The sequence below is a fragment of the Mixophyes fleayi genome, chromosome 5, assembly GCF_038048845.1.
Source record: "Mixophyes fleayi isolate aMixFle1 chromosome 5, aMixFle1.hap1, whole genome shotgun sequence".
NCBI lineage: Eukaryota > Metazoa > Chordata > Amphibia > Anura > Limnodynastidae > Mixophyes > Mixophyes fleayi.
The window spans coordinates 103937426-103964471 of NC_134406.1; the positions used below are offsets into that span (position 1 = coordinate 103937426).

Genomic DNA, 27046 nt, shown 5'->3' on the forward strand with positions numbered 1-27046 from the left:
ATCATCATCTTGATGGTGGGTAGCACAGTGGCTTAGCAGTTAGCACTTCTGCCTCTCAGCACTGGGGTCATGAGTTTGATTACTGTCCATGGCTTTATCTGTGGGGAATTTCTATTTTCTCCCTTTGTTTATGTGGGTTTCCTCTGGGTGCTCCGGTTTCCTACCACACTCTAAAATCATACTAGTAGTTAATTGGCTGTTTTTGCATTGCCCTTAGCCTCTCTCGGTGTGTATGTGTATATAAGGGAATTTAGACTGTATGCTCCTATGGGGAAGGGACTGATGTGAGTGAGTTCTCTGTACAGCGCTGTGGAATTAGTGGTGCTATATAAATAAATAAATGATGAAGACTGGTTTTACCAGTCTTCCATAAAAAACATATACAATAGTACAAATATAAACACCCCCACACACCCTTGTTCACCACTTTATTTCTAAACTAAATCTTTGGGGTGATTCTTTTCTTGATTCCAGCTTTTAAATTCCTTGGGGAAAAATAAAAAAATGGTCTGCATGAGCGGCATTTGCATGAACATGTCCTTACTGTATTGGAGCTGCATTTGCTTCCTTCTCCTGTTCCAACTCTCCAGACGTAACAAGACACGGGTGTCAGATGCAAACTGTTCTGCATTCCCACAACTCTAAAGTGTGGAACCCTTCACGGGGAGAATATGCAAGCTCCACAGATCTAGCACCTTGGTCACAATCAGACCCAAGAGACCCCCAGTTCTGCATTCTAGAATTATTTCACATACTGTATATATGATAAAACATTAAAACTGTAGTTAATAATATATCTAATGTTATTGTTGAAACATGGCTAATAGTTTGGGACTCCCAATATAAGGCACCATTAGTTTGTGATACTTATGACAGAAGTAGATAATCCAGGGAAGTATATTTAATCTGTGGCAGAAATCCTGGAATAAGAGATAACCAGAGTATATAATTCGTTTCATGTATTCAGAAAGCTTGGTATTATGCTGTTCATTTGAATTCTTAATTAATTGCAATTTTACAGTGATAGTTGAATAGTGCTGACTTTTATGTCAGTATTATACGTGCCTACAACGATCCACGTAAAAATATTACAAGTAAAGGCAATTTCCCCAAATTAGAACCGTTTTTACCTTTTCTTATGCCTTATATGTAGAAGTGTCTGTGTAAAGTACTGCATTGGCTGCTGCAAGTTAATGCATGTTGCTATTGATAGCTACGTATACATCTTGCTCTGTCATGTTTGTACATGATTTCCAACGTAGTTACTTTCTCTCACCTGTTCAATGTTGCTTATTTAACCTATTTGCTCTATGACATCTTTTACCAATGTGTTTTTCTCTCTGTGTGTTTGTTTCTATCTCTCTTTCTCTCCTCGCGATTGCAGTGTCTTTTTCTTTCTCCCTCTCTCCTTACCCTGTCTTGTGCACTGACATTCCCACCCCCTTGCTCGCTCCCGACTAGTAGTGAGCTGATAGGGGAGGGTTTAAAAGACCCGGGGCTGAGAACAGGGGGAGGTGGCAGTATTGCATCCTGAGTAAAGGAGTCAGCTGAGCCTAGCAGTGCAGAAGCACAAGGAGAGAATACTGCAGCAGAGAGCTTTAGGAATTCATGGGACATATAAAGAACCGCTAAGCATAGAGGATACAAATGAGCCTTGTTTCTCTCAAGACTCCACAAGTTCCCACAATCAAGTTTTTAGCTTTCTTTAAACATTGTTCAATTTTGACAAACGCTGGGATTTTGATTGTTATGTGGATTGTTTTTGTTTTGTTTTTTTGTTTTTTGCTACTAACTGGAGTTTAACACAAGAAGAAAAAAAAGTGCTGGGAAGTAAGAGGCACAGAAGAACTGGGCAAGGGAACTCGGGATCTTCTTGATCATTTCCAGCTTACTCTGGTATATTTGTCATACAGGCCCATTGGACACAAGACATCTAGCAGGTACTGTAACCCTATACAATCTGGATTAGTTGTAGTATTATTGGTGTACATTTACATTTATACGTTTTCTTTTTGGCATTCAGATTCCACTTGGCTGCGGAATGGGGCATCTTCACTCTTGAGCTTTGGGGGGGGGGAAGTGCAGTCAGGGGGATGAGGTACTAGAGAGCGAGAACTATCCAAACCCCAAACTAATAATCACGCGTGGTGGAGTTTCCTTGCGCTCCAGTGCATAGGCCAGTGCAGGGGCTGGACCCGAATTGGGACGTGCTATTCTCGCACCCGCTACCCCAGTGCTCTCTCCATTCAGACACGAGAAGCCTTAGTAAACGGGGGACTGATATGCACAAGTGTCTGGAGCCCACGCTGCAGTGCAAGTCCTGTTTATTTATATTCCTAATTAATTAGTATTGCTGTCCATAGTTTTGTGTTAATGGAAGCCTAATTGGACGACATGTCACTGTATTACACTAATTCTAAGTAACCCTCATCACTGAAAACTTTACTGAACTCGCAAGTGAAGTATCTTTAGGAACACTCTACAGAGATGTTACCAGATGGTAACGACTCCTACAATATGTTAATCTCTTCCACGTGTGAGGTCTCGGCTGCAGTGTGCACAGTGTGCGATTAGTTTGATTAAAATCGCTGCTCTTCCAGTGCTGCGACGTTTGTAGCAACATGTGTGTTCCTTCCTTGCCATTTGTAACAGTCTTGGTTTAAATTCCCAGAGCTGCACACTCCCCCACCGCTACACTCCTGCAATGTGAGACCGAGGAATGGGGAGGAGACGTTGGTGTCACTAGCTGTGGCTGTGTCACTAGACTTTGGGGGTGGAGAGGAGAATGAAGTTCACTTGTTTACACTCTGGCTGTTACTGACCCACCAACCCCTCTCACGTTAAATTCTCCTCCCATATGTTCCTGCCTCCCCTTCACTTCACTTCACAAGTGGGCTGGGAGAGGGTTTTTTTTTTTCCCCCCCTTATACTTTTATTGGGGAGGGGAGTAGGAGTCTCCCACCTCTCAGCGAGTGATTTATTTTAAGCAAATTCAATGATTTTCCCGACTGCCAAGTATTCTCCAGCAGCCCTGGAGATGGGAGGGGTGAGAGGAGGGTGCTGGCAGCGGAGAGCTGATAGAGAACCACGTGAAAGGCGAGGCTCAAAACAAACGTGTCGTGTTTGCTACAGGGAATAGTTTGAACCTCGTAAGTTCATCTCCATCTCCATATAGCCGCCTCAGGTGATCGCTTTACACAACAATAATTGCTGCAGCGTGTTCACATTTATAACAGAGGGTGGGGAAGTGTGTAATAATCCTTTAAGAGTGTATTACTGATGCATTTTAATTGCATATTGTACAGCACACCCATATGTAGCAGTTGTTTAAATCTGTGCTGATGTTTCATTGATAGACGCTCGCACTCTGTCAATCATAGTATGCACATATTGGGTCTGCATAAGGACAAGCTGACGTGATTTTAGTCTTCATTCGGCATAGAACTAGAACACTAATATTGTGTTTTTATTCTGCAGTGTTGTTCAAACATTTAGTGACAGGTCCTCTTTTATTATTGCTGACTAAGGGGATGTCGCAGGTATTTTATGGACAGGTGAGACAGCCACAATTGTTACAACAAATGTTTTATGGAAGAATTGAGCAGTACAGACTTTATTCATTGCTATTAACTGTCACTTGTATCCCTTGGCAACATGCAATCAAAAGACTTCAAATTTGAAGTTTAAAGTTTGCAATGAATGGATCTTACTGGGCTTTATATATAAAACAAGGGTAAAATGTTTTCCCTCAGGTCATTTCCTTAATTGGGACTATGGAATTATAAAATGACGCTTGATGCATGATTTTTAACCAATAAAGTAACGACAAACTAGTAGAAAATGAACTCGTGCTCCACATGTGTTTTTTGTTTTGTTTTTGTGCCTGCCCTACACTGAGTAGTTGCATATCATGTATTTCAAATGTGTAATCTATGCTCCTAAAACCATTGCAATACTAATTTGATTTATTATCTATTGTGTACTTGTTTATCTGTAAAAGTATTTTAAGTAATATGGGTAAATGTGTTCTTTCCTCCATTGTTTTGACACACAATAGGTGGAGAAGAAATTGGGCACAGCACTGTATTCCAGACGCAATTAATACAACATTTATTGCTGCATTCTTAAAGAGAAGAACATACATAGTTTCGTTACTTGGCCCTAGGCATTGTTAAACCTACCCAAAAATATTGCATCATTCTTTTTAAAGGCACAATACAGTCTACAATTCCTGTGCTTCAATATATATTAAAAGTAGCAAACTAAACTACCAAGTTTATTTTGTGAGGGCCTAACAACCAGAGGCAAAAAAACATTGTTTTGTGGGATTTCTCAAACTGGCCATTAATTGAGCTTTAACCATAGACCAGTGAATGTGTGTTTTTGTATTGGTGGTATACTTGGACTTGGTACATATCCTTTTTAATCATATTATATATGCTTATTTGTAAAAGTATAAAGCTTGCAATACTTACAGCTTTTTTTTTTGCTTTTTTTTTAATGTATTTCATAGCGAGTTACTAAAGGGGCCTCTCGATGTTTAGATATGTCATTCCATATTTTCTTACCTAAGAGTGGGAATCCCTGCTTCAGCAGTCTGTACAAACTACAGGAGTAAACCTCTTCCACAACTTCACTTTATGGAAGTCTATAACTACATGTCACAACAGTAGTCTGGATTTGTCATGTGAGTTTATGGCTGATGTGAGCACTTCAAACACCCACTAAGCCTGACATGCCTATTAGTTTAAAAACAATGAACACTATAGAATAGAAGCAACTTTGTGGCGTTTATCAGAAGTACAGATTGAGGTTTTAAATTGACATTTAAAAAAAATACCCTTATTTGTATTGAGCATAAGAAGAATAAAACAAATTAGGGGAACATACCAGTGGTTTCATGTTACCTAATGGTGTGGGTTGCAGTGTTAAATGCAATCCACACCATTCCATCTAATGATGGAATTGGGTAGTGGAGGAGACCATAGAGGTTATTACATCCTTTTATATATGGGTGCAGTATAAGTCAACCCTTTCCCTCCTGAATATTTCTAGTGTTAAACAGGATAATATTTAAGTAAATGGGTAGTTTATCCAAAATGTATTTGCCACCAGACAAGTTCATATCATGTGCAAATATTTGGTAAGTGATATGCCATGCGTAAGGCATTTACATGCACTGATCAAGTAATATGACCATGGCCTTATCTGTGAGGAGTTTGTATGTTCTCCCCGTGTTTGCATGGGTTTCCTCCCACACTCCAAAAACATACTGGTAGGTTAATTGGCTGCTATCAAATTTACCCTAGTATGTGTTGATGTATTAGGGAACTTAGGCTGTAAGCCCCAATGGGGCAGGGACTGATGTGAGTTCTCTGTACAGCGCTGTGGAATTAGTGGCGCTATATAAATAGATGATGATGAATATTGTATCATGGAATACTAGGCCCTATGCAATCTATAATGAAAACGGGTGCTTTGTGTGTCAAGGGGATATGCATTCTCCAATGCTTCCTCCCAATAATTATAATCCATACTTTCCAAAACTGCCTCCTATATGGTGCAAATCCACTTAGTACTTGCACAGATTATAATGGAGTTTAAAACTGGTGTATAACGCATTATAGTGTTTTGATAAAATCTAGTACTGACAATTCTGGAAAAGGGGATTCTGATAACTTGTCATAACTGTTACTACCTATAGTGACATGTGGGACCACAAATCGCATAACTGTTAGCGATTCCTATGTCAGTGGTACTCTCTATGGGACCAGCAAACAGTTATTAGCCTTGTGCACGTTCAAATTAATCTGACAGAAGACTCCACACAGCTGAGTGATCTGAAAAGATGCCAGACAGAACACCCCATTATCTTAGGCTCTGAGTGGAAGTGTTCAGTTCCTGTCTGAACAGCAAAGGATTGTGGAGTGGCAGAAGCAGCCTGTCAAATCTACAGGTAAATTGCTGAGATGAGGGTATAGAAATCCTGTGAGTTATGAGACAACTTTACGCTCATATTTTTTTTTATTTCTGAACTAGATATAAAATTTGAGGGGGGGGGGGGGGGGCAATGGAGGCGATGAGGAGAATGTTGGATTTATTTCATGAGCCAGAATGCTTGCTGAAGTGAGTACTAATATTAAGTGCACTCTCCATTAAGGCCAATGGGTCTCCTTCCAATCATCTGCAAATAATCCAATAGTGTCTTCAAATGATCTTTTGACAATTTCACCATGGAGACAGAACCAATCTTATGTGAGGCCACTATATTTGTATCAGCACTTGTGTATTTCCTGAACTGTGGTAGCTGCTGAAAGCTACATAGGTCTGATGAATCATTTTTGCAAATTAAGCATTTTAAGTACTGATTTAACTCTTGTGTTCTAGTGTGGTGGGGACATGATGGTGCTGTATGAAGATGACTACACACAGGATGATGGCTGTCCATTTTCTGACAGTGGGCAGCACGATGGTGTAGTGGTTAGCATTTCTGCCTTTCAGCACTGAGGTCATGAGTTCAATTCCCAGACCATGGCCTTATCTGTGTGTAGTTTGTATGTTCACCCCATGTTTGCGTGGGTTTCCTCCAGGTGCTCTGGTTTCCTCCCACTCTCCAATAAAACATACTGGTAGGTTAATTGGCTGCTATCAAATTGACCCTAGTGTGTGTATGTTGGGGAATTTAGAATGTAGGCCACAATGGGGCAGGGACTGATGTGAGTTCTCTGTACAGTGCTGCGGAATTAGTGGTGCTATATAAATTGATGATGATGTACGCAAACATGCCTGATAAACATACAATTGTTTTGAATCTTGTAGTTATCATGTACTTTTGGGCTACATGTACACATCGCAATATCGCAGCATGTGTGACCATCATTCTGTAATATCACAGCCAATATTGGTAGACTGGCCAAATATTGCAGTGCTGTTCCAAAATTACTGCTTCCAGGTAATAAATGAAATCAGACCCTTTTTTTTGCCATGTTGGTAAATACAGCTGTAAGATGGCCACATGTCACTGATATTTGTCTTCCAATAAGCAGGTCAGTTATGCAGGAAATGATCCAGCAATATACATATGTTGGCAATGTACTTTGAGAATTTATACAAATGTGGAAAACTGGTATAAATAAAATAGTGACTTACTAGGTAAGATAACATGGCTTAGATTGAGAAGGGGCCATAAAATTAACAAAGTAATTTTTTAAGAATGTATACGTTAAAGAATGGGGCACAGGAAACTTTTAATTGCAGATAGATCATTGTTTGTGAAAGGTACAACCTTTACATAGAGGCTTTCTGTTCATAAACCTCTATGTAGACATGGTTGACCCAAAATTTAAGCATGCTGTAAGGATTGTAAGGAATACAAAGCTAAGCATACCAAAGCTTAACACCATCATGCACACTGATGACTATAATCCTATCTGGCAGTGTCATACTACATATACATGGGTGTGAACTTGATCATGATTGGTAACTGTATTCTCCCAGTAGCATATTCATGGTTCTGAACTTGTATAGCTGTGGTTTGGGGTCAAGAGCTGTCCTAAGCATAATGTGAAGTACAAACCTTTGGCACTGGATCAGCCACAACATTAAGTCTGTAGTGTTTTGACAAAAACCTCTATGTGCATCTGTCTGGTGAATGGACAGGGTCGTGGTAGGGTGAGCAAATGCTAATTGTTAAAGAACCTGTGGTTGCGCCTCTCATGCGCACGCTATCCTCTTATTCTGTTCTTGGATACACTTGTTATAAAATTCGCACTTTTATGCACTTATCCTTACACTGTTGCCTTACTCAGTCTTTTGACCACACTAAATAACACTTAAGCTTTACAGAATTATTTATCCAATAACCACTCTCAGCAGTACTTCACAGTATATATTCATTATAAATAACCAATACTCACAACATGTGTATTTAAATCAAAGTATTTTACTGTTAACACTAAAGCTTGCATTCACAGTTCACACATATATAATGTTGTTCAACATAACAGTATATCCATATAAAATTAACCCTAGGTTCACCACTGTTATTCCTTACACTATCCTCGCCTTACATATGTATCCTTGATAAAAATTATTTATAATTTAACTATCACAGATAAACAAGTCAAATCAATATTAACACAACTTTATATATTATATTTATTATAATTTATCAATGATACTTATCAAATCCTTGTATCCTTGATCCAATTTTTGATCTGCAGTGTGGGGAACGTTCCTGTAGTATAGTCGTTTTTGTTGTAGTATAGTGTATTCCTATCCTTTGCTGTAGTATATCATTTCTGTAGTGTATCCCTATAGAATAGTATGCTGCCTTTCCTATAGTGTAATATATTTTCTGTAGTGTTCCTGTTAACCCTTTCTTGTAGTGTTCGTTGTCCAGGGGCAGGCAGGACGAGACCGAGGGGGTGGTCCCGGGTCTGGCTTTTTTAGTCCAGACCCAAAAACTCCCAGCTGCAACGTGTGGTGGCTCACTGCACACATGGAGCTTTGTGTCCAGGGGTGGTGATGTCATCACCCCTGGCAGTTCTCCCCACTGTGTATGGGCCGACTTGAGTCCGCACACACAGTGGTGGATCTGCTATGCAACTGCACATGCGCAGGTGTATTCTGTACATGCGCACAGCGCGGCTCCCCCTTCAGTCCCCCTGTTGGAAGCCCGACACTACAAGTAAAAATTACCTGTCCCTAGATTTGGTGTGAACTAAAAAATAAAGGAGAGAAACCCTGATTTATCTCCAACTATGGAGGAGATAAAAAAAACCTTGTGTTATTGGCACACAACAGGAAAGCACCTCCTAAAGGGGGAACCATAATGGGAAAAAACACCCTTTCCCCGAGGGTGTTAAGACATTCCTGTAAAGTAATTTCTGTTACTGCAAAGTCCGTAATACCCGCACCCAACCCCCCCCCACCCCGCCTTCCCTTAATAGTTCATCATTTGTTTTTTAGTCTTCATATGTTCAGTATGATAACTTTTACAGGATGAATGTGAAGAGGATACTTTGGCATCATGTTCCAGCTTGATTGTAGGTTGATTCCCAGAAAGTTTCTGCAGTATGTCGTCTTTGTTCCCGAAGTCGAGCAGCCAATTTGGTTCTGAACCAAAATCAAGCGGAATTTTCTGAAGCCTCACAGGAGTATCTGGATGGGTACCTAGTTGCTTCTCTGATTTCTTCCCATCTCCTCTGCTACATCAACGCCTAGAGCGAGAGTACAATATGCTCCTCGGAGGAGTGTCCCTCTTTGAGCGCTGTTGGTTGCGTATAGAGTACAAGATGTAATCGGGGTAGGGCTCTAGTATTTTCCTTTTCTTACATTATGGTTCTCAATGATCAGTTAAAACTTTTTTTTTTTTTTTTTTTTAAATAATGTTTGGAAGGGGTATGATTTCTTAATCTACCCGTCTCGATGAGCACAGAAGCACTCTATTGAGTTAAGGAGGCTTGCGTGGTTTACACTTGATCAACGTGGACCCAGAGAACTTTACATCTTCTCTGAGATTCTTTCTTTGTGGCCTTTGTACTTTTAGCATTGTATCACCCAGGATTTCAAGGACCTGATATGGTCCCTCCCAGTTTGCATCTCGGGGACCTGCCTTTCGGAATGTCTTGATAATTACCAGACTATCTACTGGATGCATGGGAGTCTCCACCTGTAGGTAGGGTTTGTTCAGCCAGATGGTTGCGTATGGCAGCAGTTCTTTCAGGTTATTTTGCACCTGTTGTAAGAACACATCTCTGGCAATTGCCTGTTTGATGGGGTTCATTGGGGAAGCAAAGTGGCATTTTGTGACAATGATGAGCTCAAATGGAGTGATCTTGGTTGTAGTTGCCTCAGTTGCCCAAATAGCCATCAGTATTGCAGGCAGAGCGGTCACCCAAGAGGGGCCCTTCTCTAACAGTGTCTTAGTCAAACGAGATTTAATTGTTTGCTTCGTTCTACTAATCCTGCTGACTGGGGATAAGGTACATGAAATCGCTGTTTTATGTCCAGTAGTTCACAAAGCGCTTTTATGACCTTGCCAGTAAAGTGTTCCCTGATCAGATTCAATGATCCTGGTAACTCCCCAATGTGACAGGTTCTATTTCCCATAAGACCCTTGCTGTGGTAGTAGCAGTCATTTATATTTGTAATGGCCTCCACCCTTTTTGAAAATACATCTACAACTACCAAGGCATACCTACAATTGTGACTGCCAGCTGGTTGTGGTCCAATAAAATCTATCTGATGGGCAGCCCATGGTCCTTCTGCAGGGGGCACACACTGTAGAACTGGCATGAGCTGGAGCTCTGGGGTTCACTTGTGTGCACACACAAGACACTGACAATTTCAACTGTCTTTGACTTTCCCAACTAGTATAATTTGTCCTTTAAGAGGGATATACATTTTTCTCGGCCAGTTGTCCAGGTAGAGCTGACAAAACTCAACCACCAGCTCCTCTAAGATGTGCAGGGACAACTGGCAGGGGTTCTGAACCCTCATTGTTTGTGCGACACAGAATGCCCTGTTTAATTGACCAGGGACCGTGCGGTAATGTGGGGTGGAAGAGGATCCTTCATTTGTTCCTCTTCATATGACACTGGGCCTTCTTCCAGAGTCTTGTATCGTCACCTTATAATATGATACTTTGTAATCTGGGTCTGGAAAGGGGGGGGAGGGGGGGTTTCTGGCAGTCCCCAAAGCCGTGCCTGTGCCAGGTATCCAAGTGTAACGTCAGGGACCGAACTACATATGAGCTGTTGCTAGGGCTTCCTTTACTGCCTCCAATTCTGCCCTTTGTGCTGACAGGTGACCAGTTAACTTAACAACTCTGAAGTCCTTTAGTCTTATCTGAGACTGCATAACCTGTCACATATTTCCCATCCATGAGAGACCCATCAACAAAGATGACTCAGTCATCCCGATGCGTTTGTCTAAACAAAGTCATTGTTTCATCATATGGCATTTGTCCACAGTTGTGTTCCATCCCTGCTGTTTAGCAGGTGAGACAATATATATTTGGCCTTGTGACTTTGAGATTGCACCCATTCAAACCCATTATCCATCTACCAAACATCTGAGACACCAGGCAGCATGTCCCGGAGTAGGAGGGTTAATGGAGAGTGTGGGGTCTGTATAGTAAGGGGCAGTGCCGTAACTAGAAATTTTGGTGCCCTGGGCGAGACAGGGTGCCCCCCATCTAAGTGGGAGTGGCATGTGACAAGTGGGTGTGGTCAACCTAATGTGGGTGTGGCTAGCACTTTACGGAAAGAAATATATATATATATATATATATATACACACATACACGCACGCAGAGAGACACACAGGATATGAAGCACTCACAAGACCTAAATAATGTACAGAGTATATAAAAATTAGTTTTTACAATATTCATGTAAACTCCAGGTGTTCACCACTAATTCAGAGTGTAATAGGTAAACAAGAAATGTTGGCAAATACTGAGACCCCACACATTTCAATTTAATGGAACCTCAACATACAGCATCTACATAATATGGCTAGGAACAACTTAAATCTATGACCATTTTTGATCAATTATTACGTATTTTAATGTATCTGTATTAATATTGTGTCCATTTCCCATTTTGTAACCCTTCCTATACTTCCTCATTGATGTACTAGTCCCCCTCTATTTTTTGAAAAATAAGGCTGGACCTCTTGTGCCACTGCTTAGCTCATTAATAATTGACAGAATAAAGAACAGTTGTGTGCAACAAAAAAATGTACTGACCAGACTGCTCCAAGCACAGTACAGATTGCAGAGTAGACTCCAGTTGGGGTTAAGCATGCAGTGAAGTATTCTGAACTGGACCATGCTTACTGTGCAGCGTGCACCTCTGACAGCTTGTGGCATATTTGATAACGTCGAGAGAGAGAGATACTTACAACAGTTGGATGCTTCAGCCCTTAAGTCTGTCCCGCAGTGGAACGCATATGCGTTCCAAATGCCGAACTTCCTGTCAGTGGAACACATATGCGTTCCAATGCGGGACAGACTTAAGGGCTGAAGCATCCAACTGTTGTAAGTATCTCTCTCTCTTAGGGATGAAGCTATGGAGGCAGGTAGCGGGCGACTGCTGCGCCCCCTTGACCTTGCGCCCGGGGCAACAGCACCGCCCTCGTTACGGCACTGGTAAGGGGTCTAAAGCCCACAATATGTTATGTCACTTTGACATCATAATGTATTGCAGCCAGTTGTTTTTCACATTCATCAAAACCCCTTTCCACAGGAGAAAGTAGTCTTGAGAAATACCCTAGTGGTCTAGTCACAGATCCTTTCTTGTAGCAAGAATGATATGGACTCTGGGCCAGCGTGAGCCTGAATTGCCAGCTCACCCTCTGTGTGTGGAGTGGCCAAAACTGGGGCAGAAGAGAGATCTCTTTTTAGAGTAGAAAATGCCTCTTCCTGTGCGTCTGCCCATCCTTTCAATGAAGGTTCCTCACCCCTAAGCAACTCATACAGAGGTTTCGCTTTTGTAGCAAAATCCTCTATGAACTCCCTCATGAAGTTTGTAACACCCAAGGAATTTTCGCAAATCTTGTAGGGTATTTGGTCTAGGTAACTGGAATATTGCCTCAACTTGGGCAGCAATTATAGCTTTTTGTCCCATGAGCGATCTTGACTCCAAAAAATGACCTCTGACCTAGCCAGCTTTGCTTTGTGAGGACTCAGTTGGAGCCCTGCATGTACAAGGAGGGCTAACCATTCCTGTAGGAGTGTCAAATGTTCCTCCATAGTCTCTGTATGGAGTAGTAGATCATCCACATATTGCAGCAGGCATTCTGGGTGTGAAAATACTTAATAATAATAATTTTCTGTCAATGGTATCGAAAAGAAAACACTGGCTACATCAATGATGGAGAATACCTTGCTTTTGCCGTTTATTCTTTCCAATATGTCTGGTGTCTCTGCTACCACCTCTGCTGACATGGGGGTATATTTATTCAAAACCCTGAGATCAATTGTGAGCCTCTAGGTGTTAGTCTCCTTCTTGACAGGCCATAAGGGATTATTACACTTGGAATTTCCCTTTTTGACCTCCCCCTTGCTTCTAAGTCAGTCACAGCTTCTATCACTGGTTCCATAGCTTCAGGGGGGAAACAATATTGGTGTTGAGGTGGGGGATCTGGTCCTTGTTTGTCCACCTGATCATCATCTTTCCACAGTCATTCTTCCCTTGAGCCCATAGCTTTGGGAATTTGTATACAATAGGTTCAAGGTCTGTTATGCGAGACCTCTGGCCATTTGTGTATAACCATGTTAACTGTTCCAACAATTTCATGTATGGGTGGTCCTAAGTGATGTTTCTTTATCACACAGACCTTTTGAGTTTCGTGGGCCCTTCCATAGCAAACAGTTGGCTAGGTCTAAGATCCAGCCATTCTGTTTCATTACATCAGTCCTGATAATGTTATCATAACCTTAATAATACCACATAAGAATTTTTAAGGTGAAATCATTGATTGCCAGTGACTTCCTCAATTCTTTGGGCGCTCCCCTTGTTGATCAAATTCAGTCACCACACACTGAGGACTGTCTGGTAGTAAGTCATGTTCTACATTAGTGATTGAAATTTCTGCCCCGCTATCAAGCCTAATTTTCAGAAATTCATTATTTTTTTTTCTGCCCATTGTGTGGTCTCCCTGAGGAATCCAATATGATATTGCATATTGGTGCCAGATCCTTAGGGGTCCCTAACCTTCAATCTAGTTGCACCAGATTCCCAGTAGGGCCAACTGCTGTGCAAACTGCTACTTGTGCTTACTGTAAGCCACAATTGTTTACCTGTTCGCAGAGAGTGTATAAGGAACTCTTAGTGAACACCTTGTGGACAGTTACGTCATACATGGCCAAACTTTAGGCATGCATAACATTGCACATTCACCCATTTCTCCTGTGGAGGAGCAGTAGGGATAATGTGTCTGTTTGAGCACAACATTGCCATATGTTGTGTAAGGGTCATCTTGTGATCTGCCATTTACCACAACATATTCCTTGATCTTCAGTGACTTCCTATTTTTCAATCAAATCTTGTGTATACTCTCCTATAACCATTGCTGCGTCTGCAAGCGTTGGTTCTTTAGCCGCACTTAAGCGAGTTGCTGTGTCAACGTAAGGAAATTTTCCTCAAACATGCGTATCATGCCTTGTGGAACGTCTGTACCACAAGGCATACATTGCTTCAAACCTACCATATAGAGACAATGGCTCATCGTGAATGGTTGGTTTAAAGTTAGATAGGATCTCTAGGGTAACTTCCCAATGACCAGTTGCCAACTTCATGAGGACAGAAAGTGTCTTCCTCATCATGAAATTGACCATTTTTGGGAGCAGTTTTTCCAGTTGCTGCATACCTCCTGATTTGAGGTGAGTGGATAACCACAATTTCAACAAGTCCATGCGATGTTCTGGTGCGACACTAAATTTGTCACAATGTCCCTCAAAAAATATCGCAGGAGGTAAAAGGGTCTATAATGGGATCATACTTTGGAATTTCCTTATGAATTTTCAACAGAAATTGAATCTTCTCCATACTATAATTTCGTTGGGGAACATGCAATCCTGTGCTATTACCGTGACATGTTTGTGGTGTAGGAGCGGTATGTACAGTTTTCCAACCACTGCCTAGGCCAAAAACTTGTTCATACAAAAATTGTGCACGACCATTAGATCCATTCCTCATGGGTGTTGGGGAGTAAGTTAATGTGCGTTCTATAGGGTCATCCACTTAGGCTATTAGATTTCTCTGATCTATCACAGGAGGAAGTATGGGCATATTATGTCCTATAATCCGTTTCACTGCTTATCTGTTATACATACCTGCTTTCTAGGCATGGATGTATTGTGTTGTGGAGAAGGGTGATAACCAATATGCAAAAAATCAATGTGTTATCATCTGTGCTCTATTGATTAAATCACATTTGTAATTCAGCAATTAGAACCTCATTAGATGCTACCTTATCTCTGAATACATTGACTTCTGTATACAGCTCTGCCAATTCCTTAACATCTGTGTAATATTTTTCTTTTAATATTTGGGAATTGAGCATACAAATCTGCCTTCCCATTTTTTATATTGGCCATATCTTTGTCTTCCAATCGTGCTTCAAGTATGGGAACACTTTTTTAACCTTTTGAATACATCACTGACAACATCTAAACGTGTTCAGATGTCCAAATCCTATCTTCATAAGCATGTACCAATTTAGCTAACATTTGGAGACGTTTAGTTTTTTTTTTTTTTTTTTTTGTTGAAAACAGTTCTCCTGTTAAAACACAGCGTATCATGTGTATATGCCTGTTCTAAAAGTGTTGGCCATAAATTTTCAGCAGATGTGTAATTGGGTATCACTGGGTTAAACATACGATTTGCTGACAACTTCTCAATGGTAATAAAATTCATACTCACTGCAACCTTGAAAAGTGAATCCGCGTTTCTTACAAACGCTCACAGGGCGAGTATCCAAGAAACTTTAAATTTTAAACTAGATTCGCTGTAACTATTTCTTCTAGGCCTAGTGTGAGCTAAATTGATCTTTAAAAAAATGCATATTTTTGCTTGAATAAGTGTAGATGATTTTGTGAGGTCATGATTAACTAAAATGGCTACAGACTTGAGTGTGTAAGCTGCTAGTTTGGGCAGTTTGTGCTCATTTTGGGTTAATAATTCTCCTGTTGGGAATTGGTCCTAGAGACATATCCTGTGCTGATGTCAAGAGCTTTGGCACATATTTGAACTTGGAGTAAAAGCCCATTCAATCCAGGCAACTGTTTGAGAACATTTGATGCACTAGCAAAAGTGGACATGGGATGAAATGCACTGTTTTTATTTGTAAGGCACACTTATGGTATTGGATGATACGTCTAACCATTGTTGCATGTATGATATAGATTTCTGTTTATATATTGTGTGCATAGCTAACTACAAAAACTGTTGCACTTATAATGACTGCAGGGACAAACACAGGATTTGTAGAGGGGGGTTTCCACACCACGCCACCAGTGGGCATGACCAGCATGCATGGGGGCATGGCTATAATTTCAGACCGTGCTTGGCTGCTCTCCAACACTTCCTATCCTCATATACATGGGCAATGCTGCATGCACTACTGTTAGGTGCACACAGCGCTCCCTTTTCAAACAGCTGTGTGGAGCAGGGTCCAGCCACCTCAATTATATGGTGCCCTAGGCTTGGAGGGGGGGGGGGGGGGGTTTCCAGGCACTAGGACCCTCCCCCCTTTCAGTTTGCCTACGGACTGACACAGCTTTTTATGTGGAAACCAGTGTTCCTGTTTCCAGTGCCACAGCTCTTAAAGCAATGACATCTATTTTCATCTGAGGGAGGGGGGGGGGGGGAATAGGGAGTTACCAAATATTCATTAAAATGCATCATCATTCTGCATTCTTCTGCCCCCCTTCAACAGCATGGACTGGATTTGACGTGCTATACTTTTTTTTTTTTTTTTTGTGTTCAAATAAAATTTTGACACTTGCAGACCCTGTGTCTGGATGCCAGCCTATACCTTGAGGTACACATCACAATTGGCTTGCACCCTTCCTAATTTTGTGTTCTTACCTGTCTTCACCTGTTTCTTCATCTCTTTCACTTTTGAGGTCTTGGGTCCTTCAGGGACCAGCAGGGTCCCTCAACTCCACTCCTTAAAAACCACATGCAGGAATACACTTGCAAGTAAAGGGATTATGCCACTTGACACCTTTATCAGGATAAAGGTCTAATTACCTATGGTCTGTAATGGCACATAGTATATGCAAAGTGTGAGGTAACAGAATACTCGGCATACTGTAAGAATACGGTTCCTCTACATTTGTGTTCTAACAAACCAGAATTGGAGTCCAGTGGTTGGGAATGAAAGCTGAGCGAGAGGCTTGCTTTAATCAAGAATAGTCAGAGGCAGCTGGATCAGTACAAAGATAGAGCAGATAAAACCAAAGCGTTTCTGCAGAGGTAAAGTCTAGGATAAGATGAGAATGTCAGAACAGCATCTAGATCACTCACATGAGCAGTCTTGTAGGGAGGAAAGAACATGGCCTGGCTTATATAGGAAGTCAGGATCAAGAAAATCAGGGAAGCAGTGAGATGAAACTTTGATAGAGGGCAATATCAAGGAGCAGCAGACATCAGACAGGAGTCCAGAGTTCAAATCCTGACAAAAGGTGTAGTAATTAAGGGTGTAGTAGTCCTCTCCATAGTTGGTCAGTACTGTGTGTTGGTTTTAGGTGAGGGCAAAAGTAGTACCAGAAGTGTGTGGAAATACAAGACAGTACTTCTGTCTCAGACTTCCCCATGTTTAAATGGCTTTAGATGTAATGCAGTATTGGGCAGGGTACATGCAGCAGATGCTGAACAATTCTGGAAAGATGTTTTGCTTGGCACAAATCAAAATCTGGAATGTCCTCACCATATGGCAATATGAACTAAGCAACCAAAATACCAGCGGCAGGGACGTAGAATATTGGTGGTCAGGACAAGTAGCAGATTCCTCTATGGGATTGGCACTCCATTTGATTGTCTTGCAGTTAGTGTTAAGGAGCCGATATAAGTCTGCCCAATCTGTCGTGGAGTGCCTCTTTTCTTAATAGTCTTGCAGCCTTGACAGACAAACAGCCTATTTCACCAGTCTTGTAACCTTGTCTGTTCGAGTAGAGGCTTTTGCTATGGCAATTGCTCTGAAACTGAACGTCTGCAGTGAGTCTCATCTTGCTGTCTGTGCGGTTAATTGAATTCCCCTGTAAGTGCCACTGAAGCCTTGCACAATTAAACGCCTTGGTGATATCCAGCTTGAAATATCTGCTCATTTTTGCTCACAGTAGTGAGTAGATTCCTTTACTGTAATAACCAGGAGAGCACATCAAGCAATGCTCTAGCTGCGCTTCAGTAGATTGACTTTATCTCCCACCCAACTGGTAAAAGCTCTCCTATGCTGTCCAAGTATGGTGAATTTCAAGTCGCCAGACTGCTTTCAGTCTTTCTCAGCAGCTTTAGTGACCATGTGCTGTGCAGTTTCTCTGCTGCACTGGCATATCTTTCATTTGTTGTTTTTCTAAGGTACACTTACGGGATGAATGAGGAGCTAAAAAAAAGCAGGAAGGTGCTTTGCTAGGAACTTGGGTAACTTTTTTTTTTTTGTTTGACTGGGAATGTAATCTGATTTATGAATTGTGGCTTTTAGAATGCTCATGCAGCATATTAACTTATACAACAGTGGTCAATCTGCCACAGAACCTTCAATTAGTTGGTGTGACTGATGGCAAAGCAAGCCCATTCAGCTCTGTGGGGGAGTCGGGGAGAACAAATGCTATGATTTATCTGGACTGCTTTCTCACTGCCAGTAACTGTGTTACTGACCGTTCCTACTGGAGTCGCCTGCGACCAGACATTTGCCAACTGTGCAGTAGTTGAGGATTCAACTGCCACAACCAGGCTTTCCTCGGCACCTGTAACTGCTTACTTCAGGATGGCTGGTGTAGTCGCTGCAGCATCTCTTTACTGGGGCTGGCTGGTACCTCCTGACTGCTTACTATGGATCAGAAATGCTTGGTAGTGGGCAGAGCATTGACAGATGCTGGGTTCAGCACTAGACAATTGGTGAACGGATTAGTGTAAGCTCTTATCTGTTGATCACAGGATACAGCAGGCAATAGGCATCGGGCAGAATCTTCACACACATAGTTATTGCTCAAAGGTCCTTGTAAGGACATTTAAACACCCGTTGAAAGTACTAGTGATCATCCAGAAGTACAGATTGTATTTTGACTGTAGTATACCAAGTGTACTTTTTTTTTTTAATAGTTTCTGATATGTTGACAGGGGATAACCCCCACACCCTCTCCATACTTGGCACCATAACTTTTGAAACATTACATTCAATGTTTAGCATAAGGATGTAATCTCTAAGCTTGAATTTAACACAATTGACATAAATCTGTGATTTCCCAAATTACTTGCTTTTACATCATTCCGATTGTTCCACTATCTCTGTAACATGATGTACAGCATAACTCCCTGCTGTTCATTCAGGCTAAAAAGATGTTGGTCACTCAAAGACGAAAAGGCTTAACTAGTGTGGGACTTCCTTTTTAGAAAAGTTACAAAAATAAATTCCATGGTATAATGACTTGGAAATCAATACGTTTTCAATTCACTTGCAATGATATACAGTGGTAGACCTGCACCACTGATAGAAATAACTATTTGTATACATTTCTAAGTGATCCAGCCACAGTAAGAAATGCTATGTAAACAGTCTTATTTGTATTTTTAAATCACCTCCGTCCCCCTCCAACAGCCATTTCTAGGGTTGTAGGATTTTATGGATGCTTTACTATCTATGGTCAGATTTTTCAAGGCTGCATGACTGGTGCACTCTAATATAGGAATGTAATTGGTCCTACCTCACTTGCTGTGCCAACCTGTGGAGGACTACCTACCGGTCAGATCCCAGACGCAGGCATGAAAACCCAGCCTACACATTGGACCGATCCAAACACGAAAAGCTATTCATGTTTCTATTCAAACTTGCAGACCTTGGGTTGCTGCTGAGAACAGGGCATGGTCAGAGGGCTACATACACCCAGCCACCTACCTATTACAAGAAAAATTAAAAAAAAATTGCTTGGTGAGCAAGTTGGGTACTGTGCTTAAGAATAGCTTATTTAGGATATATACTGTAGGATAGGTGTTAACAAAATGGGCCCTCATGTCTGTTTTGCACATATACTCCCTGCCACACCACAGTTTTGTTTTTTTTGTTTATACATTGGAGAATTCTGATTCACAAGAGCTGCCTACACTTGCGCTTAAACTCTAATGATGCAAACTTGTCCCTTGATCACAATGTGAAGACAAATGCATGCTATAACATGCTATATCACAATAGTAAAACAAATTTTCAGTGGCTAAATTTAGAATTTATCAATGAATGGTGTTTTGGTATTAAGACTAGAAATGACTCTGAACCCTGGTTAAATATAACCTAGCCCATTTGGAAATGTTCAGAGACCCTTGTAAACATCTCTTGGAACCTTGCTTATACTAAAGTACATTTTAGCAATTCATGTATAAATAAGAATCAAATGTAAGAGCTTCAGTTTTTAGGAATATTGTGAGGATCAGTTTACTATAGTCAAACATGCATAGTAAGCAGTGTGCAAGTTTAGCAATTCATGTTGCTGTGACTAATCTTCAGTGGTTGGCACTGCTGACCTGGGCCCTAAGGTTTTATTTTGACCAAGGCACTGTCTGCATGGAGTTTTTATATTCACCCAGTGTATGTCTGGGTTTCCTGTGAGTGCGTAGGTTTCCTATTGCAATCCAGAAACATCTGCTTTCTATGGAATTTGACCCAGTGCATATTTTGGGTAAGGAAAATTTGTAAGCGCCACTGAAGCGGGTGTCAAATTATCTGTATAGTGTTATGAAAAGATTAAAAAAACATGGGATGCTTGAATATGGTTGTTTGCATTGGTAACTCTTCCCAATGTACAGTAAAATCGTGGTTTTTTTTTTTGGTTTTTTTTTTTGTGCAACATGTTACTTGTTTGGATAAACTGATCAGTGCCTGGCTCGCTATATAAAGCTTGTTGGCTTAATTTACAGTAAAGACATAATTGTTTACATTAACTCCCCTTGTCAAAATAATTTTATAAATGAGGGTTGTAGATGTGTGCTATGTGTTTGGTGAAAGTGACATCACTGTCAACCACTTGCCATTCAGGAAGTGCTGGCTGACGGGCATCTTCAGTTCTCAGTATATACCACACAGTAAAAACATATTTTACATGGTGTCAAAAGGTTGGCTGTGATGGCACAAGGTCTCTGATGCATAGATCCACTTGTTTTGATGACACCATCGCACGGATGCATGGCTCAAATTCAAGAAGGAATGGCGTGTATACTGCTGTGCTGGACTCGGACAAATCAAAAAAGGTACAGACGTACACACTGCTCAATTTAGCTGAAGCTGTAGATAAAGCGGACATGTTTGTCTATTCAGATGAGGAGTATCCAGACAGCCTAAATAAAAACTTGAGAAGCTTACCAGTGGAAAATGTCAAATGGGCAGACATACATTTAACACTACTGTGCAGAGCCCATCTGAAAGCATCAGTCATATGCTGCCTGATTGAAACTTTTAGCAAAGAAATGCAAATATGATGACTTATCAAGTGCGCTCATCTGGGACAGAATTGTGTGTGGGACTTACGATGTCTATCATACTGATATGACCTCCAGCAACATGAGTAGCAACAAACCTGCTGTGTGAATTGCGGTGGTCGCCATTCCTATGCATGTCACAAATGTCCTGCTTTCAATAAACGCTGCAATGCCTGTGGAAAACAAATCGCTTTGCTCGCTGGTGCAGGTCCAAGCCCAAAGCTGATGATGGACAACACTACAGTGCAAATTCCAGCAGCCCGCCTCACCAAGTCCCTACAGTAGATACACCGCCAGAAAACAATCCTTACAGCACTGTTGACTGTGAGTGTTGACCTCCGGGATGAAAAGGGTAAAATATTTGTCTCATCAACTATGGAAGTAAATAAAACAATTAAAATTGACACTGGCGTCAAATGCAATATGTCGCATGAACTCCAGTGCACAAACCCCAAGACACCTAATTTAATTGCTTACGGTGGCCAGGTAATCAAGACTGGGGGTATGGCCTTGTTTCAGTCCACAGATGTCCCACTGCAGTTTCATATTGTGGATGATTGTCAACCCCAGGTTTATACAGTCTGGCAGAATTACCAAAGGTTTAAGTTCTGACATACACATGTTGCAACAGGATATTCCAGAATTATAAGACTTTGCTGATCTGTTCAGTTGCAAGACCTTTGGAAACACCCTGTCACATCATATGCGTCTTGATGAGACTGTTCCACCTACGGTGTTGCCAGAAGGTGCCTTTGGCCTTGACAGATGAGGTGACAGCAGAAATAATTTCTATGATAGCATTAGGTGTCATTGCTCCAGTGGTAGAAGCCACCCCATGGGTGTTGGCCTTGATTGCTGCAGTTAAAAAGTGTGGTTCAGTACACCTCTGCGTTGACTCTGCATCTGAATAAAGCTATGAGACCTTATCACCCCCTCATAACTGTGGAGCAAGTCCATGCCAAATGTAAAGATATTCACCACTCTGGATTCCAAGTGCAGGTTCTGGCCAATCGCATTGAACAAGGAGTCATCCTTGGTCACTATATCTGACACTTCTGGGCAAACATGCATTCCTCCAAATGCCCTATGACATCTGTACTGGCAATGAAGTGTTCAAACACAGCCTAGAACACCAGTTTGAGGGGATACCCTTGAGGTCATCAATGATGATTTCACATGTGGGGTCACACCATGGAGGAACATGACATACACCTCAAGTCTTCCACAGGATTTGTGAAATCAACATGCAGTTAAACACTGACAAGTGTCTGTACAGAGTTACTGAGATCCCATAAGTTGGCCACCTTCTAACCTCGGAGGGTGTCGAAGCAGATCCAGCCAAGACACGGGCTATCCAGCAAATGCCCAACCCCACAGACAAGCTGAGTTTGCAACGATTTCTAGGTATGACAAATTACCTTTCAAAACGTCTTCTACCTCACTACAGTGATGTCACAGCTCCGCTCCACCAGCTTTTACACAATAACATTGAATGGTGTTGGTTGGACTGATGCGATTGCTCTCAATGGTATGATCACTTGTAGCTCAGTGCTCCAGTTCTTTGATGTACATGTTCCCGTGGTCATCTCTGCTGATACGTCCCAGCATGGTGTTGGGCTGTAAACAGACGGCACCATCAGTTTTGCATCCAGAGCCCTTACAGACAGTCACAATACACTCAGATTGAAAAGGAACTGCTTGCCCTTGTCTTTGCCTGTCAAAAGTTTAAGGAGTTCATTTATGGACGTCCGGTGGTGGTTGAAACAGATCACCAACCACTGACCACTGTTCTCCAGAAAACTATGCACACTGCTTCAGCATGTATCCAACAGCTCATGCTCCAAAGGTACCATCTTGATGTGGTGTACAAGCGTGGAAAAAACCGCCATGTAGCTGCTCCTTTCATGTGCCCACCTTCCAGACTTGGGTGTCCCTGATTCTGACAAGGACATGGATGTTATGGAGTTTGATGTCCTCTCCTCCTGGCACATGGAAGAGCTGCATGATGTTACTCAGGGATGACCTTTGTCAACAGTTGTCGCATGTCGTCATGCATTTCCTGGAGGAAGACTGCCAGCCATGCAGAAGTGTGTTTAGAAATGGAATAGTACAGATATTGACTGGAAGTTTTGAATGTAAGCACTCAGACAGGGTTCTCTACTTGTCCCACATCTGTCTACTGTCCCTTGTACGTCCTATCGCATCTTTCTGCACTCTGAGTCCCCATAGCATTACTCGTACTAATCTGCTACTGACATGTATTGCATAATCTATTTGTTACTTCTGTATCTGACACTACAGAATCTGTGTCGCCAAATAAATAATATAAATTTAAGTTCTCGTTGTAGTTGAGTGAAATGATCCTTTAATTATTTGGATGGGAGTGTTGAGCCAGTTTAACTAACTTTCATGCCTGCCTGCTGTGTATATCTGTACCAGGAAAGTGGATGCCCTAAACTGATGTTTATAAACAAATCCAGACCCCCACTGTCGCTGACGGCTGTCTGGCATGGGCAGCACGGGGGCTTGGTGATTAGCACTTCTGCCTCACAGCACTGGGGTCATGAGTTTGATTCCCGACCATGACCTTATCTGTATGGAGTTTGTATGTTCTCCCAGTGTTTGCGTGGGTTTCCTCCGGGTGCTCTGGTTTCTTCCCACACTCCAAAAACATACTAGTAGGTTAATTGGCTGCTATCAAATTGACCCTAGTCTCTCTCTTTCTATGTCTGTGCATTAGGAAATTTAGACTGTAAGCTGCAATGGGGCAGGGACTGATGTGAATGAGTTCTCTGTACAGCGCTGCGGAATCAGTGGCGCTATATAAATAAATGATGACTATGACGGTGTGCCATACTTCTGACTCAAACAGTACACTTAAATGGACGGCTTCAATTGCCTAACCAAGGGACGGATAGGTACATTGATTTGTGGCATATCCGTCTATCCGTCTAAAACAGCCTATCAATTTCTTATGTATGGGAACCTTTTTAAAGGTGGCTCGATAAAACTGCTCTGAATCATGTAAGCACCCATATCATTGACAATTGATTCTCTTGCCTGCCTGTCCTGTGCTGTGTGCTCATCTGAGGGAGCCAGAGCAGCATGCTATAAAATCTAATCTATAGTGCTGGCTACCACAGTCTGTCTGACAGCCCTGGGATGCTTGTCAATGAATACAGTATTTAAAGGGAGTACAGTGCATAATTTACAGCAGTTGAAAGAATGTTAGAATAAAGAAAATGCCTTCTAACTGATCTGTTTGTAATAGGTGACATACAATAAGTTTGTATTACGCATAATGTTTACAGTACTGGGGTAAGGTGTGTTTGTTTTTTAATTTATATTTCTTTGTGGCTCCCTGTTCTGATACTAGATTGGGAACCACTGCCCTAGCCAAAGTGTGTGCCGCGGCTCCCAGGGGTGCTGCGGCGCTGTCACGGGTGCCGCGAGAGGCAGAAAAAAAAACTAACAAAACATAAACTTACCAATCCACGCGGTGCCGGGACCCAGCATCCTCCTCACACAGCTTGAGGGAGAATGCTGGGCCCCGGCACCACGCGGATTGGTAAGTTTTTATGTTTTGTGTGTGTTTCTCTGGCTTTCCCATGGCAGAGGGGACAGAGTGAGAGGGAGCGTGACAGAGGAGAGGCGGCAGAGTGACTGGATGTAGAGGGGGCATTTTTGCATGCAACCAAAGTATTTCTGTCCTGACCTAAATACTTACATTTTTTTTGACCCAACTACTTCTAAAACAGGACTGCTTAGTAATTACTTTGGAGGGGTGCCTTGAAAAAATTACGGACACTCTAAGGGTGCCACGAACTGCAAACGTTTGGGAACCACTGGGCTAGGGGATAAAGCTGCTAGTTCCAGTGAGCCTAATTGCAGGTTTGAGGATAGGGTTATCTGGTGCTAATAGTGAGGCATTTAGCCTGAGTCGAGTGCAGAAACTACTCTGTATGAAATGGTGTCCAGGAAAGTATTTTAAATTTGTGTGAGCAGAAACGTGTTCAATGAGATTGAGTTGGGGGCTGGAGGAAAGAATAACGTAAAGTGGCAACATGCATTAAGATCCAGATCTCTGTCCTGATTGCTCAATGCCCAGAATTGTACCAGATATGTTCAAACATGGATAAGTCTATTTTGAACTTTGCTAATGACCACACCTACTTGTACATGGGGGTGCTTTTGGCTCAGATTGGTTTAAATTGGATGGTAAATTAGTCGCATCTGGTCAGCTTAACTTTCATTGGGGCAAGTACAAATTGGTCTGATAGAAAAAAAACACATGTCGTAACCAATAGGAGGGCATCCTCTGGGCTGAAAGGCCTAGAACACTTTGAAACTTGCAAATGGTTTATGGCTACACTAGTTTTGGTACCTGACTGGTGCTCCAAATTTTAAAATGACTGCTCTTAAATTGAGCAGGAATAACATATTGATTGCATCTTCTTGGTTTTATAGAGGTACAATTTTTTTTTTTTTTTTTTTTTAAGTGTGGTTGCGTATATAAATGATACGAATATGACCAGTTTAACAGTAGTCTTGCATCATTAACATGCTTTAAATGCTTAGATGCTCAGTGTGGCTACATGTTGGCCTTTCCACTCACACAAGTGGACTTGTTACCTGAGCCTAAATACTTTAACTGATTTATAACTGACTGGCTATATGTTATGACCCCATATACTTCCTCCCCTGCTCTCCACATGTATTCATTTTAGGATGGTTGCAATAAGATCTGACCCTTCTGAAATGTATAATTTCTATTCATGGCAAGTATATAGTTACATAAATTATTATATACCCCTTTTCTGTATCCCTTTTTAATTCTTATATGCATTATAAAAAAAAAAAATCTCTAAAAAGAAATGAGATGCATCACAATGGCTCACAGGTGACTTTACTGGTCATTCCTGCATGAAAGATGGGCCTCTGCCACAGTGTGGCTAGGATAAACATGGATATGCATTATATGAAGTCTGTGGTTCTGCATACTAACAGCTGCTATATATAGTGTTTAAAACTAAAGTTTAGTGGTGATATACAAATAAACTACAATATGCACAACGTCCAATAGTGACTTTTTTTCTATGGGAAGTACTCTCCCATAGTACCAGCATAAGCTGCCCCCCTCCCCAATGAAAATGATCTGCTGGAGACGTGAATAAGTGAAATTCTGGCAAACTTGCAGAGAAATTATTGGCCTCCTGGAGTGCAGTCTTGTCAGTGTTCATAACATTCCTGGAAAAATGAATGTCAACCTAACTTGCATGTAGCTGTACAAACATTGCATATCAAGACAAATGTAATATCTGTTTGGTATGAATTTCCCAATTTTTCTGTCTTGCTTAAAGTCTGCTGTATTGGCCTTGAGTTAGTAAGAAGAAAGTGCACATTTAAAATTTTTAAATTAATTGCACCTTGAATGCAGTGTTTGGTGCAGGGAAGCTGGCAAATGTCCAGCATATGTTCTCTAAGCTCAATTGTCAATTGATGCATTTTTAAACTACGCATAGTTTTAAATGATGGTACTTTCCCTAACTTTAAATGTTCATTATTAAACCTGTTTTCAGCAGTAGTGATAACAAATGCAATGTCATGCAGCTGTCGCATGCAACAGTCTGATAACAAGATTACTGCAGAGTCTCTATGTACCTTATGCAATTTAAGAAAAGGATTCACATCCACCTAACCAAATATGCTTAATACACTGGCTTCATTCTTCAGTTAGTCTTCACCAGCTCTTTTCTTCATGCCCCTTTGGCCCTTTATCAGCAGTTATGCTTCGACCTCAGTTGTTCTCTGCTTCATACACCACTTGGTCTCACCCACATCTAGGA

General features: G+C 41.4%; 1 protein-coding gene across 5 annotated transcripts in view; it reads left to right on the top strand.

The window, feature by feature from the left end:
* Positions 1 to 1510: 1510 nt before the first annotated feature.
* The window catches only part of GRB10 (growth factor receptor bound protein 10), a 146882-nt gene continuing 121346 nt past the window's right edge, over positions 1511 to 27046 (top strand). For 3 of the 5 annotated variants that reach the window (XM_075212633.1, XM_075212635.1, XM_075212636.1), the window contains exon 1: positions 1516 to 1940. The gene's annotated coding sequence lies outside the window, so the exon portion shown is untranslated. Of the gene's footprint in view, positions 1941 to 3015; positions 3150 to 27046 lie in introns of those variants that run through there. The other 2 variants (XM_075212637.1, XM_075212634.1) reach the window with 2 other exon arrangements.